This window comes from Protopterus annectens, chromosome 2.part0, assembly GCF_019279795.1.
Source record: "Protopterus annectens isolate FY-2018-M chromosome 2.part0, PAN1.0, whole genome shotgun sequence".
In the NCBI taxonomy this organism is placed as follows: Eukaryota; Metazoa; Chordata; order Ceratodontiformes; family Protopteridae; genus Protopterus; species Protopterus annectens.
Window position 1 is genome coordinate 925616975 of NC_056728.1, and position 14734 is coordinate 925631708.

Here is a 14734-nt window from a genome sequence, read left to right on the forward strand (position 1 = left end):
GCAACAGGTGCCTGGTGACAAAGGCATGGAGTGAACACCAGTGTCGAAACTGGAGTACCATACCCCATTTCAAATCACCTACACCAGTAACCACCAGATATGTGATTGGCTGCCCACCACTGCATGTGTCAGGGGTGAACAGGGTCATAAACGTGTACAATAGGTCCCCCAATGATAGTCACAGTGGCACACTATTCCTGGAATACCTGTACATGGTATGTGTCAGCAGACATGGTGTGTCAGCTATGGACATGTAGGTCAGAGTACCCCTCCACACCACACAATGTCTGCCACGGTATGTACCTCACATGACAGCTACAGATATGGAGAAGGACACAGTGACATGTACGGCACTGTGACAATGCACTCAAACACATTACCAATGCACAGTGACTGACAACACCACAGAGTGCACACATACTACCCACATAGAGGTTACCACTCCTGGATTTACATACTTAAGTCACACCCATGACAGCTGTCCAACAACCATAGTAACACCTCACACTATCCACAACCTAAATGACCGCTGTGTATCGTCCTTGACACCGCGGTAGAGAGCACATGGTGGAGGTACAGGTTCCTACCCACAGATAAGACATACCCTGCAATAACCCACACAGCGTTGAGAAGCAAGACTCCCCATGAGAACATGTCACACATACCCCTGCTGAATGTTAGTCAGATAGGTAATATGCCATATGAGTCACCCTGTGTAACAGTTTGACAGGAGCAGGTACCATCACATCACATGTGTCACAAGGGTCAGGGTAGCAGAACAGTATGCTGCTGTAGTCCCAGGGGCAATAGCATATTGTATTGTATTGTATTGTATTGTATTGTATTGTATTGTATTGTACTGGTATGTAGAGGTGCCTCCTTTGTGGAGTGGAACCACTGCTGCTGTACGCCAGTGTACAGGTACATATCCTGTAGTCAGGCTAGTGTTACATAGCACTTCTCTATGTGGGTTTAGCTCCTCTTGGAGTTCGTGTAGCATGCAACCGGGGATACCATCAGGTCCCATTGATGCTGTGTTTTTTGCTTTTCTGAGGGCGGCTCTCACCTGGACATCTGTGATGACAGGGAGGTTACATTCAGCTGGGATAAGTATGTCTTCATTTGGGGGCGAGGGAGGGGGTGAAATTGCACTGAACCTGTCTGCCACAATGTTGTCAATATCTGTGGGTTCAGTGAATTATTTGTTGTTGTGTACTAACTATGAGCATATTGGAGGGTTTTTGACCAGGTTTCTAACATAACTGAAATAGGCCTTGTGGTTATCTGTAGTGTCCCTGGTGATTTCCCTCTCAAAGTTGCCCATGGATGTTTGTATGAGAAAACATAGCTCTTTACTAGTGCTGATCAGACATACCTTCCCTTTATGGAATTATGCTCTGTCTTGCAGTACCTTCCATCTTTTGTTATACAATCTGTTTATGGCTGGGGTCCACCAGACAGGATGCTTTCCCTTTTTGGAGAGTGTCTTGGTCTTATATGGGATTGCATGATCCATGCATTCTCGGAGATGTCCGTAGAAATCATTTGTGAAGGAGTCAGCATTGTGGGTTGTGGCTTCCACTGGCCCAGTGGGCTTAAAGGATACCATCTCAGTCTTAAGAAGTGTAAAGTTTGCGTTTGGAATGTTATTCACTGTAGTTATTTGTGCTGGTGGTGGAGGTGGGATATGTATATCCAGGGCGATTAGTTTGTGGTCATATCACAGTAGCTGATGATGTTCCCCATACAGTATCTTGATACAAACCCCCGAGTGAGGAGGTGCTTTGGACCTGAATCAGTGTGCTGACTGCTGGGGTTTGGTAGTATGTCATATGGAGTGTGCCAGGTACTGTTGCACAGTTGTTGGCTGAGCACTGATACCTGGCCATTTACATGTGTATCCACCAATAGACAGACAGATGCTATATATGGGAGATATGATGTATCACAACAGTCGAGTAGCATGTGTAGTATGTGTGCCAAATTCTGCTGACATATTTTGCTGATATTTTATTGTCTTTTTCAGGACCGTGGTTCACCAGCGCAATCCGGCGTACTCTGCAGCCAATGATGAGGAAATACACCAGAGCCTGGTGTGGGATTTTGCAATACTCTTTTCCCGCACCAGCCAGAATCAGCTGGAGAGGGCTGCACTGTGGCAAGACCTGGTCCATCGGGTAAATGACATAGGCACGCATAATAGGACATATGAGCAGGTACGACATCACTGCAGTGATTTAATCAGAAATGTCCATCAGCATGCGTCGGATATCCACAGGCAACAGGTTGCCACAGGTGGTGGAGTGGCTACACATCCCCCACTCACCAGACTGGAGGGACTACTCCTAAGTGTTGTGGCTCCAGCCCACCAACAATAACAACAGCAGCAGACCTGCATTATGATGGAGGCTGGAGCCACACAGCACCATGACTATGAGCGTGCAGGTAATATGCCATATGTATAGTTGACTGTTGTGTACACTGGTAGTTAATGCATGTGTGAGGTGTGTCCTTGGTTTGTAGCTGTCATCATAGTATTTAATGTGCAAGTGTGATATTCTCAATATCAGCAGCTGACCTGTGAAAGGCAACTGTTGTACTACTGACCTGTATCATACTCAGTAACAATGGCACAGTTGTGCCCACTGACATTAATTTCCTCACTTCTGCAGGTCCCTCTGGTGTAACATTAATGCAGCCTATCCATGCTGGTGAGTGTGTATTAACAATACCTTTAATAGTCTTGATAGTAATAGTAATATTAGGCTCAATCAGTAGTGCTCTGTGCATGCATGCAGGTGTGTCTGTGTCTGTGTGTTGATATCTTGCATACTGAGTAGTGTGCAAGTGTGCAAGTGTGCAAGTGTGCATCTGTGTGCATGTGTGCACCTGTGTGCATGTGTGCATGTGTGCATGTGTGCACCTGTGTGCGTGTGCATGTGTGCATGTGTGCACCTGTGTGCATGTGCATGTGTGCATGTGTGCATGTGCGCATGTGTGCATGTGTGCATGTGTGCATGTGTGCATCACTGGTAACATTGTGTAGACATTGTAAACTGTGTTTCCTGTTTCCCTCCCACAGGTTCTGGTGCTGCTCTGGTGTCATGCAGCAGGGAACCTGAATCAGGTGCCACAGGTAGTGATAATGATGATGTCTGTGTAATGGCACAGGAAGGTGTGCCAGGGTCCGTCATTGGTCAGCCAATTGACAGTACACAGCTGTCAACCCCATCAATGCACACAGTCATCCTGCCAATACATCCTTTGTCACCAATGTCCCTAGGTGATGGACAGGATACAGTGGGCATTGACCAGGGTAATGTGGTATCTGTGGCACATGCTTCCCCACACAGCAGCCATGTGCATGGCCCTGAGATGGTACCACACAGACAGATGTCCAGGGGTTCTCGTGGGAGCATCCGTGGGCGTACTGCCCCTGTCAGACGTGCCCACAGAGGTCTTACAACCTCAGCTATGTTTCGGGCTGTCATGTAGGCACATTCACTTATGGAACGGTATACCAGACAGGGTCTGAGGGAGCTGACAGCATGTCGCACAGCCATGAGTGACAGTATGCGTGACATTGCGGCTGCCATTCGTAATTTCACTGATGTCATAGACAGACGTTGTGAGGACATATTAGATCAGTTCCACAACTACATGTCCATGAGCCAGGGCAATGGTGGATGGTTGAGGCGTCGACGTGGGTATATGCCAGAAACAGCAGCAGCTGGCAGTCGTCGCAGATGACAACAGGGCCGCGGCCGCCCCCATAGTGCCAGCAGCAGCCACAGCAATGCTGGGTCTGTGCTGTCATCAGACCACCCCAGGAGACCATGTGCACATGGCTCTGGACAGGCCCAACAAGGATCTGTGTCCAGTCAATGAACACCTGCTTCTGATGACAGTACCCAGTCTGGATTGGTACCGGATATGGTCCGTAGCACCCCTGCAAGGCACAGGTACCGTGTCCGTGGCCAGAGACACTGATCTGTATGACCTGGCAGGTACAGTCTGTGGCTGCCCACAAACACCGGTATATGGCAGCCATGAGGTGGAACTGTGTGCATCCATACACACATGTGAATTGACAACACCTAGGGCTACTGCATACACGCACACACTGCATCAATATTGCCCCACCTTGTACTACTGTCCCTCACCAACACACATACACATACATGTCAATTGGTGGTATCAGTGGCAGACTCAGGCATACCAAGTTCACACCCTGTGCATATGATGAAACTGTGCCACCTCCTGCAATCTGTAACATCAGTGCAGGTACAGGTTAACATGTTGCTGATGCACAGGGTGACTACATAGATGTGTAGTAATAGTATCATGTTGTTAACAGTACAGTGTGCTGATATAATTGTGGGTATATCCCAGCATGCCTGATGCAGTAAGGGTATGATTGTCTTGTACTGTTTTCTACACCCATGGTAAGTACCATAGTGTATCATCTGCACATGTTGGCGTACTGGTGGTAAGGATGTCAACAGAAGGCTACATACATAGGTAGCACAGGGGATAAGGTAATGAAAGTATTGATACGCAATGATGGACATGTAAACTGAAAGTGGCATGTTGCCCACACTGGACTCTGCAATGCTGATGTTTGAGGATGTTGATATGTGTGCAGTACTACACAACTGGTACAGGACACACAGGAGCACCCTAGCACTGCAAGCTCACACCTCATACCATGCTAGACAGCCCCAACACACAAAACTAACTTTCACAGGATGGAGAGTCCCCATAAATGTCAGGGATACTGTGGTGGAAGGACAGGTAGCATACATCCTACTAAGTATGGAACCACTGAGTGAAGGCTCAGGGTCTGTTGTTTGACATGTGTATTAGTGCAGGTATGAGCACCTGGGTTTAAGTCCGGTTATTGTACATCCTGACGGTACATAGTCTGTACACTTGTGTGCGCTGAGACTGGACCCTGGTCATCTGACCTGTGTATTTCCATGTACATGTGTATAGTGCCTGCATATTTGCACTGTTACCTACTGGAAGTGGTACAGCTTGTTTGTTGTACAATGGACTACATGCAGCCCTGCTTACTGTAGCTTTGTTTGCATGCATGTTTGCTTGCAGTTACCCTGGAACACTGATTCCACCTGCAATGCAGATTTATGGAGCCTCTATGGATTCCTAGTGACATCTGCATAGCTTACTATATGTATGTCCATGTCTCACTTGACAGAATGTCACTGTTTGTCCTGTTCGCATGTACGTTGCCTGTGACACATTACATATGACTTACCTGGCATTTGACCACGTGAGCTGTCATATATGCCAGCGCTAACTAATCAGAGGCACTACACCCTCACATACTCACCTTCTGTACCTTGTTCCCCATTGGCCCTATGTGCTGTTAATCACCATGGCAATCACAATACTATGGTAGCATGTGCAAATGTCACTTGTCAGTCACCTCTATGGTACAGTTGTGGAATATGTGAGTCATGTGGCAATGTCACAGCTGCCACATGTACACAGTCAACCCTCTCCCCTACCCATGAACATACAACACATGTGTGAGATGCAACCACATAGCCAAACTGGGGACTGAGCACTCTAAACCTACTACTGGCATAACCTGTCAGGTGGCATGAAAAACTACAGTGACTACAATACCAGTCTGATGTAGACCTACACAGACAGCAATCCAAACACATGAACACACTGGGGCATTCTTGGAGCCTCAGAATAGCATCCTGCCTGAGCAGCAGACACCTCTGCAGCTGGCACACAGGCATACGTTAAGCCGGAACACAGCACGTGCAACACATAGCACACAAATCCTGTGTGCCAAACAGTCACAGCCTGTACGGCTAGACAACACACCTGCTACAGTTGTGTTGGGTACCTTTATTGTCCGGTACAGTGAGGTCCCGCTCACCAGGTTGGACAAGGTGAAGGTCACAGTGATATGCCCATGGGGCACTATGGTCCACCACATAACACAAGCATACAGGTCAGTCAGAGGCATGGACACATATGACTCAGTCATTGTCCGTGCCACTATGGCTGACCTGTGATGTACCTCCCTGGACTACATGACAGGGAACATAGAAGGGCTCTCTGAGCATGTGGCACAGGCTGGTATGACCCTGACCTTGGTTGGCATCATACCCTCACCAAGAATGCTGAAGTATTACTGAATGCTGATGAATTACTGTAGCTACAACACCCTAGCTGAAAGATTCCTAGCATGTAGTCACTGCATTGCTATAGAACAACTTGTTACCACTCCCACAATAGGTGAAAACATGCAGCACCTGTTCATCAACAACATGTAGACTATATATCCCAGACCAGATGTATATCCCTCGATGCTAGGATGATACCATATACAACTCACACTGTATATACACATACCACATGCAGCACCCGCACAGAAAACCACAGTCATAATGTTATCCAGTGCAAATACCATGTATTCACATGTGGCAGGCGTCAGACATGGGAACTATTGAAGGTCACAGGTATATATGTGTAGTTGGCACACAAATACATCATATGTGTGCATTGCCATTACTGGTTTAATCTATGTCATGCATTATTGTGAACAACAACCCACACACATGGGCATTATGTGTGACAAAAACACATGTGGCATTTGTGGAATTCAAAGCCATAACTAACTGTGCTATGACAGTAGTGAGAGACGCAGTAGCAGAGCGTGCTATTTGCATTACTGGGAGATTTGCCCTCTTCTGCTGTACTTGTAGGGTGCTGACATCATCTCTGTTTAGAGATTGGAATATGCAGCAGCTGGTGTGTTGTACTGGTTGCCAAAAGGGTCAGTTCTCTCACACATGTAAGTGCACACACCCTACTTCCACTCCCCCACACACACTTGCCATTTCCAGGATTAAAATCCCTACCTAATTATGTTATGACACTAGTACGAGACGCAGTAGCCAAGTCCGCTATTTGCATTAGTGGGAGGTTTCGCTTCTCCGGCTGTACTTATAGGGTGCTGACATCATCATCAGTGTTTAGAAAGAGGAATGTGCATCATGTAGTGTGTTCTCCTAGTTACCAAAAGGGACATTTCTGTCATACAGAATTGCACACACACTAACGCCCCTCCACACACACACTGAGTATTTGCAGGATTCAAACCCCTACCTAACTATGTTATGGCACTCAAGACGGATGCATTAGCAGAGTGCACTATTTACATTATTAGGAGGTTTCCCTTCTCCTGCTGTACTTATAGGGTGATGACATCATCAGTGTTTAGAAAGGGGAATGTGCATTCTGTAGTGTGTTCTCCTAGTTGCCAAAAGGGACATTTCTCTCACACAGAACTGCACACACACTAACCCCCCTCACCCAAACACACACATTGAGCATTTTCAGGATTCAAACCCCTACCTAACTATATTATGACACTCGAGACAGACGCATTAGCAGAGCGCACTATTCACATTACTGGGAGGTTTCTCTTCACCGGCTGTACTTATAGGGTGACGACATCATCAGTGTTTAGAAAGGGGAATGCGCATCCTGTAGCGTGTTCTCCTAGTTGCCAAAAAGGACATTTCTCTCACACAGAATTGCACACACACCAACACCGCTCACCCACACACACTGAGCATTTGCAGGATTCAAATCGCTACCTAACTATATTATGACACCTGAGGGAGACGCATTAGCAGAGCGCACTATCCGAATTACTGGGCATCTGTTCTGCACCTGCAGTATTTATAGGGTGCTGACATTATTATTTCTACAGAGGTATGTACATCTATTACTACCTGTCAGGTGGGGGATAGCATATATATGCATTTGCAGCCACCTACTTCAGGGTCAGATATGCACATCAGCACTGGCAGGTTATGTTTTATACCATGCTTCATGACCACAGGACCTGTAACACACAACACAACCAGTTCAGACCACCCCTCCCACATCCAGGACACACACTTTGCTTCCCTGGGAACAGTACCAAGATATGAAGGTGTTCACATACACCATTCCAGTTGTTAAAGTCAGGTACAGGTATATTGTGTGTGGGAACTACTCAGGCCTCTACTACATTACCCTACAGCCACTACAATTTGTGTGCCCATGTGCTATGGCAGGACCACTCACCACAGCCACAAGGGGGAATACATATTGCACCTGACCATCTGCAACATGGGTACTCACTGTTCCACACCAGAGGTAGACCACCATTGTTGATATCTGACCATACCCACCTTTTCCTGGACATCCATATCCCATCCCCACCCCCAGGCAAGGTTGTCACAGCAAACAAAGTGTATTTATCAAAAGCAGACTTTGCACTTGTGAAGACTGGGGTGGAAGACTTCAAAGGACCCATGCTGGGGGAGTATACAGGCCACTCTACATAATCCTTGACAATTGCATTCTATGAGCATGTGGAAGGTTTGCATTGATCATGCTATCCCAAATATACCCATGACTCCTCCACAACAGGACACCTGTCAGGTGTACACCAGCCATATATGAGCTGTCCAACATATGGAGTGAGCTAATACATTGCAGAGCAGTAGCCCACAGAGGGAGGACATCTCTGAACAGTACTGGCACTACACCTCAATACCTCATAATGATCACGACAAAGTGTTGACAGTGAAATTGTCCAGACACTGCAGATAAGGCTCCCCTCAGTCTGTTATTGACGCCCACTTACTGTTAGAGGTCCTCACCAACCCTCTTCCAGCAAACACCAGCCACATGGCATAGCAAATTCAACACCTGGGATCTCTACTGTGTCCCTGCTTGATGGAGGCACAGCACACTAGCCTCAAACGGTGCCTTATGTGACCTACTTTACAGTGGCACAGTAGCCTATTGTACTGGGGAGGCAGACGCCAAGCACGCTCTGGCTAAGCTTTCATTCCCTAGGGCAAACAGCCTAGTATTGACCTGTACACCCATATGTTTAATTGTCAGATGCACAATATTTGTTGCTGATAGACTGTTTGCAGGTCTTTATTCCCATAGCATTCCCTGTTTCTATGAACAACTTGTGTATCTGTGGAAGATGTTTGAATATGAGAGGGATCCACTATATCACTTATGTCTCTGTAGTCATTTAACTGTGTGCACTGGGCAGATTGCTGTAATGTGGTTGGTTCCTGGAATAACACGTACAAATACCAGATATGTGTGGCCAACTGCTAAACTGAGATATGGCCTAAGTGTGTGAGCATGTCCAGTTCAGGCTTTCCATGGCATGTTGTACGAAAACAGGAACACATCCACTGTAAGTTTGAAATTCTTTAATTCTGGTACCTCGGCCTTCGCCTTCTCCTGGAATACATTTTACTACTTCAAACACCACCCTTTTTATATATCATACTTAATTGAATCATTCAAGCACATTAACCCAATGATGCTAATTAATGCTACACCATTATGAACAACATCTTGGAACATTTCTTTTTAAATAAAGCTACAACATACTGAACAACATCTTAAAATGATTCTTAAATTGCATCTTGAAACAATTTTCAAATGTGACAAAATAATTTGAGATTTTATAAAATACATTCATACAATGTCCTTCATATTAGCTTGAGCATGCTTACAAAAACACTTTGATGAATCATCTTGTTTTGCAAATATTTTAAACTTCATAAATTCATGTTGAATGCCTTTTTAAACATTTTTAAACATTTTTTAACAACAATTATGTGGAAACACTATGTTAAATTTCCAAGTTTAAACCATGCGGAAACAGGGTTTTATAATTGAAAATAAACCTGGTTTCCATTTGCAATAATTTTTCACGAAACACCTCTTTGTTCCCCAGCATAGTAGGTCTACCCAATGCACAAAATATAAACCCCTCTGGAACCCCCCCGTGTACCTCACTAAAATGTTTCCCTACTGGACTCTCCATTCTTTTGTGTTTTATGTCCCCTAAATGTTCTAGAATCCTAAGCTTCAGCTTTCTAGTTGTTTGTCCTATGTACCATTTCTTTTGTACACATCCACATCCTATAATATACACCACCCCTGTGGAATTGCAATCATAATATTCAAGCGCCTTGTATGTTATACCATTAATTTTACTGCCATCCAAATTTCTTGCCCTACTGCAAACCTTGCATCTTCCACATTTATATGTACCCTTTTTGGTATTTCTTCTGGATGTACTTTTCTTTCTAAAGTTCAAAATTTCCTTCAAATTGGAATATCTACTATATGAGAAGGTAACTTTTGATGGGAAAAGATTACCTAATCTATCATCATGACTGATGATGGGCCAGAATCTCGACACTGCATCCCTCAACGTCTCAGAAAATTGAGAATATCTAGTTACGAAAAATAGTTTACCCTCAGAGTTACCATCCCCAAAACCATAAACACAAGAACCAACATCTCTTTTTGTGCCAGACCTAGACCAACTCCTTTCATTCACCCGTTGACCTAATCTTAACTCCCTTTCTGCCTTTTTCCTTGCCATTATAACACTTTTTTGGGGATATCCTCTCCCTGTCATTTTCTCTTCTACTCTATCAAATTCACTAGAAATTAAGGACCTCTCTGAAGTATGCATGCCTATACGTTTGAATTCACCAAATGGTAAAGATTTAAGCAGAGAATCACTAAGCATGCTGGATGCATGCAAAAAGTTCTCTGCTGCTGTCTTTTTGTAAAATGGTTTGTATTGTATCTTATTATCCCTACCTAAATATAATTCTACATCTAAATATTGGATGCTTTTCCCTCCAATGAAGTAAGTGAAGTCTAGACCCCAAGAATTTTCCTTAATTTCTAAGATGAACCTATCAAAATCCTCAGAATTACCTTTACACAGAAAAAGCAAGTCGTCAATAAATCTGACATATTTTACTACCTTGCTTTTAAAGAATAATGAAGGGTAGATAAAGCAATTTTCAAAATGGGCCATAAACAAAATAGCATATGAGGGCGCAAAAGCAGCCCCCATTGCTGTGCCCTCTTTTTGCAAAAAATATCTCCCTTCAAATTCAAAAACATTATGTGTCAAACAAAATTCCAATAGATTCAAAATAAAACAGGTTTTGTGTCCATCACCCAACATTTTTTCCACTGCCTTTAAACCATGTTTTTTGTTAATACTCGTGTACAAAGATTTGGCATCCACACTGGCCCAATAATATTCATCCTCCCATCTGATATCCCTAACCAAATTACACACCTCATTTGTGTTTATAACATGCGATTGTACCCTTTTCAAATAGTTTTTTAATAAGGAATCCAAAAATATTCCTACATTCTGCAGATACCCTCCTTTTCCTGAAACTATGGGACGCCCTGGTGGATTACTGATGTCCTTGTGTATTTTAGGAATAATGAAAAATCTGGCCCCCTTTGGATTCTTCACATACAATTTCCTAACATCAGCCATGGTCAGAAAACCCAATCTCTCACCCCTTTCAAGTAGTTCAAGCAGTTGGACATTATGTTCTTTCAAAAGATCACTAGGCAATTCCAAATATGTATCCTTATCCATCAACAGGTTTAAGGCTATGGAATTATATTTATCTCTTGATAAAACCACCCAGTTCCCTCCCTTATCTGCCTGGGTGAATGCATATTGTTCATTTACCTCCTTTAAACCAGATAATGCCTTCCATTCGTTTTTGCTCAAATTGTATGTTTTCTTACTTTCCTGAAACCTTTTATGTTCATATTCAATAAATTTTAATAAGGTGTTTTCAAATAAATTTATTGCGACATTTTTTCTGGGTGGCATGAACTCACTTTTGTATGGTACTTTAGGCACTGACAACCTTCCATAACCAGTGTTAAATTCAAAGCCCCTTTCATTTTCATGCACATCATCAAGTGCATGAATATCAACAAGCTCGTTCTCATACAAAGACATATTTAACAATGAATTGTCTAGATCTGTTACATTTTCAACATAATTTTCACCCACATTATATAAGTTACGTTCCTTATACTCAAAAAACTCTTTAAGGTGCAATTTTCTGCAAAACTGTTTGACTTCTAAGCAAATGTCTGCCAAAGTAGGGAAACAAACTGGAACAAACTTGGTGCCTTTAAACAAAACTTGCCTAGCGTGCTCGGATATAACTAAATCCGAAATATTTACAATATTATAGCTCTCACCTCCACACAAGTCCATGTGAGAACAAAAGTCCGGTCCACGAGGGGACTGTGCTCCCCCCTCAAAAAACGGGTCTGGATTCTGAACGCTTGGTCCTTCCTCTCCTGTTCTCGCCTCGATGTTACCTTCTTCTCCCCTTGTTCTGAAAACGGCGCCCTCTTCCTCCTGACTGAGCCGACGACTGATTTGAATCACTTGTTACTCCATTCATAAGAGCAGGCGTCACTTGTGCTGTATTTAAATTTTCAAACGAAACACTCTTTCTGCTGCTTGTCTCGTCTGCAGAAGACGCTGAGGTATCTCCCCCACCTGATCTGGAGCTGGTTCTGACGTCACGATAAGCGCCTCGCCTTTTCTTAAAGCTGTATTCCCAGGAAAACAGCTTACCAGTGTCATGGTCCTTAATATCACGGAGGTATTTCCTTTTCTTACGAGAAATCACCTCCGTTTCAATTTTGGACACTCTATTCTTTATTTCAACCAAGTTCTTATTAAACACTGTTACAGAGCTTTCCTCGACCAGTTTCTCCTGCAGATGCAGAATGGAGGCAAGAGTTTTATTTAGAGTTCTTTCATTTCTCTTCACCAACACGCCCAACCAACCTAATGTGCACTTTAGAGAAATGTCTTTCCATTCTAGGGACAAGTCGACCTCGTCCTCAGAAAATTCAAAGGCAGGCAGCCGTTCAACTCTCAGACCCCTGGGAGTGATGCTGGAGCTGATGTATTTTTCAAGCAACTTTAAATCATAAAACGTAGTAACTTCCTTCACCATGGCTCTCTCCAATTCCACATACCTCTCAGAATAGTCACTAGCCACATTGTCCCAAGGATCATTATTAGCCATTTTTTCTTCCATTTCCTTCCATATGGAAGCCAAATTCACAGGTTGAGTCAACAATGCGCTCACTGAGGTGGCAGTAGTAGTGTTCACCGACATGACAGTATGAAAATACAACACCTCCACTCCTTCAAAACACCAATATCATAAATTTGTACGAAAACAGGAACACATCCACTGTAAGTTTGAAATTCTTTAATTCTGGTACCTCGGCCTTCGCCTTCTCCTGGAATACATTTTACTACTTCAAACACCACCCTTTTTATATATCATACTTAATTGAATCATTCAAGCACATTAACCCAATGATGCTAATTAATGCTACACCATTATGAACAACATCTTGGAACATTTCTTTTTAAATAAAGCTACAACATACTGAACAACATCTTAAAATGATTCTTAAATTGCATCTTGAAACAATTTTCAAATGTGACAAAATAATTTGAGATTTTATAAAATACATTCATACAATGTCCTTCATATTAGCTTGAGCATGCTTACAAAAACACTTTGATGAATCATCTTGTTTTGCAAATAATTTTAAACTTCATAAATTCATGTTGAATGCCTTTTTAAACATTTTTAAACATTTTTTAACAACAATTATATTCTGAGAGATATGTGGAAACACTATGTTAAATTTCCAAGTTTAAACCATGCGGAAACAGGGTTTTATAATTGAAAATAAACCTGGTTTCCATTTGCAATAATTTTTCACGAAACACCTCTTTGTTCCCCAGCATAGTAGGTCTACCCAATGCACAAAATATAAACCCCTCTGGAACCCCCCCGTGTACCTCACTAAAATGTTTCCCTACTGGTTCTGTGTGTGAGGTGTGGCCTGCACAGCTCAACAATTTGCTGCAGGAGGTCTCTGTCCATTCTATAGCACTCCACTATCTCCAGCTCATGTAACCCCTGGTAGGTGACCCTGGGCCTGTACACTCTTCTCCTTCTCCTCACTGTGGGTTGTCTGGCAGCATTTGCATTGTCACCACCCTCAGCAAGTCGCCTATGTCTCCTTATGACAGCTATGGCAGCCCCTAGCATTTCTGCTCTGAGTGAAGCTTTTTCAGTTTTCACTTCTTATAGCTTACTCCTGTCTTGCAGTGTCTCTTGAGAGAAACATCCTGCACTGCTGTTTGCAGAGTTTGAAGTGCTGGGCTATGCTAGTATTCTGCCTGTGTAATTGCCTGCTTCTAATTGTTTTCACCTGTTAGCTCCAGCAGTATTCCCTGCTAGTTTCCTGCTATTTCTGTTGCTTCCTTTTTCCTTTCTGTTTCCTCAGGGGGGGAGCAATGCGCATACCAGCGGAAACACGCTCACAGTGGCTTACACATGCGCACACATGCTTACACAGTTCAGAATCTACTTATTCGGGTTAAAATACATGCACACCAGTGCAAACAGTCTTACAAGTCTGCCAACAGGCTCCCACATGCTCAGTCTGCCTTACACGCGCACACACTGCCCTACTTGCGCCTCCTGGCGCGCACACGTGCGCATGCATGCCCAGCAAGAAACTTTGGTGTTGGCTACAGTATACACCTTCCATTTCTTGACTTTCCCATGCTTATCTTGTGGCACTCCTCTTTTCATGATATGTGTCTGACATCTGTCATGTAACACTGTCCTCCAATGAACTGCATTTCCTTCTGCCATTCCCCCCTGTGATGTCACCTATCTCCTACTCTGTTCCTCCCCCTTATGTAACTCTTATACTACTCAGAATGTGCTCATTTGCTATGTGACAGTGGGATTCAGTATCC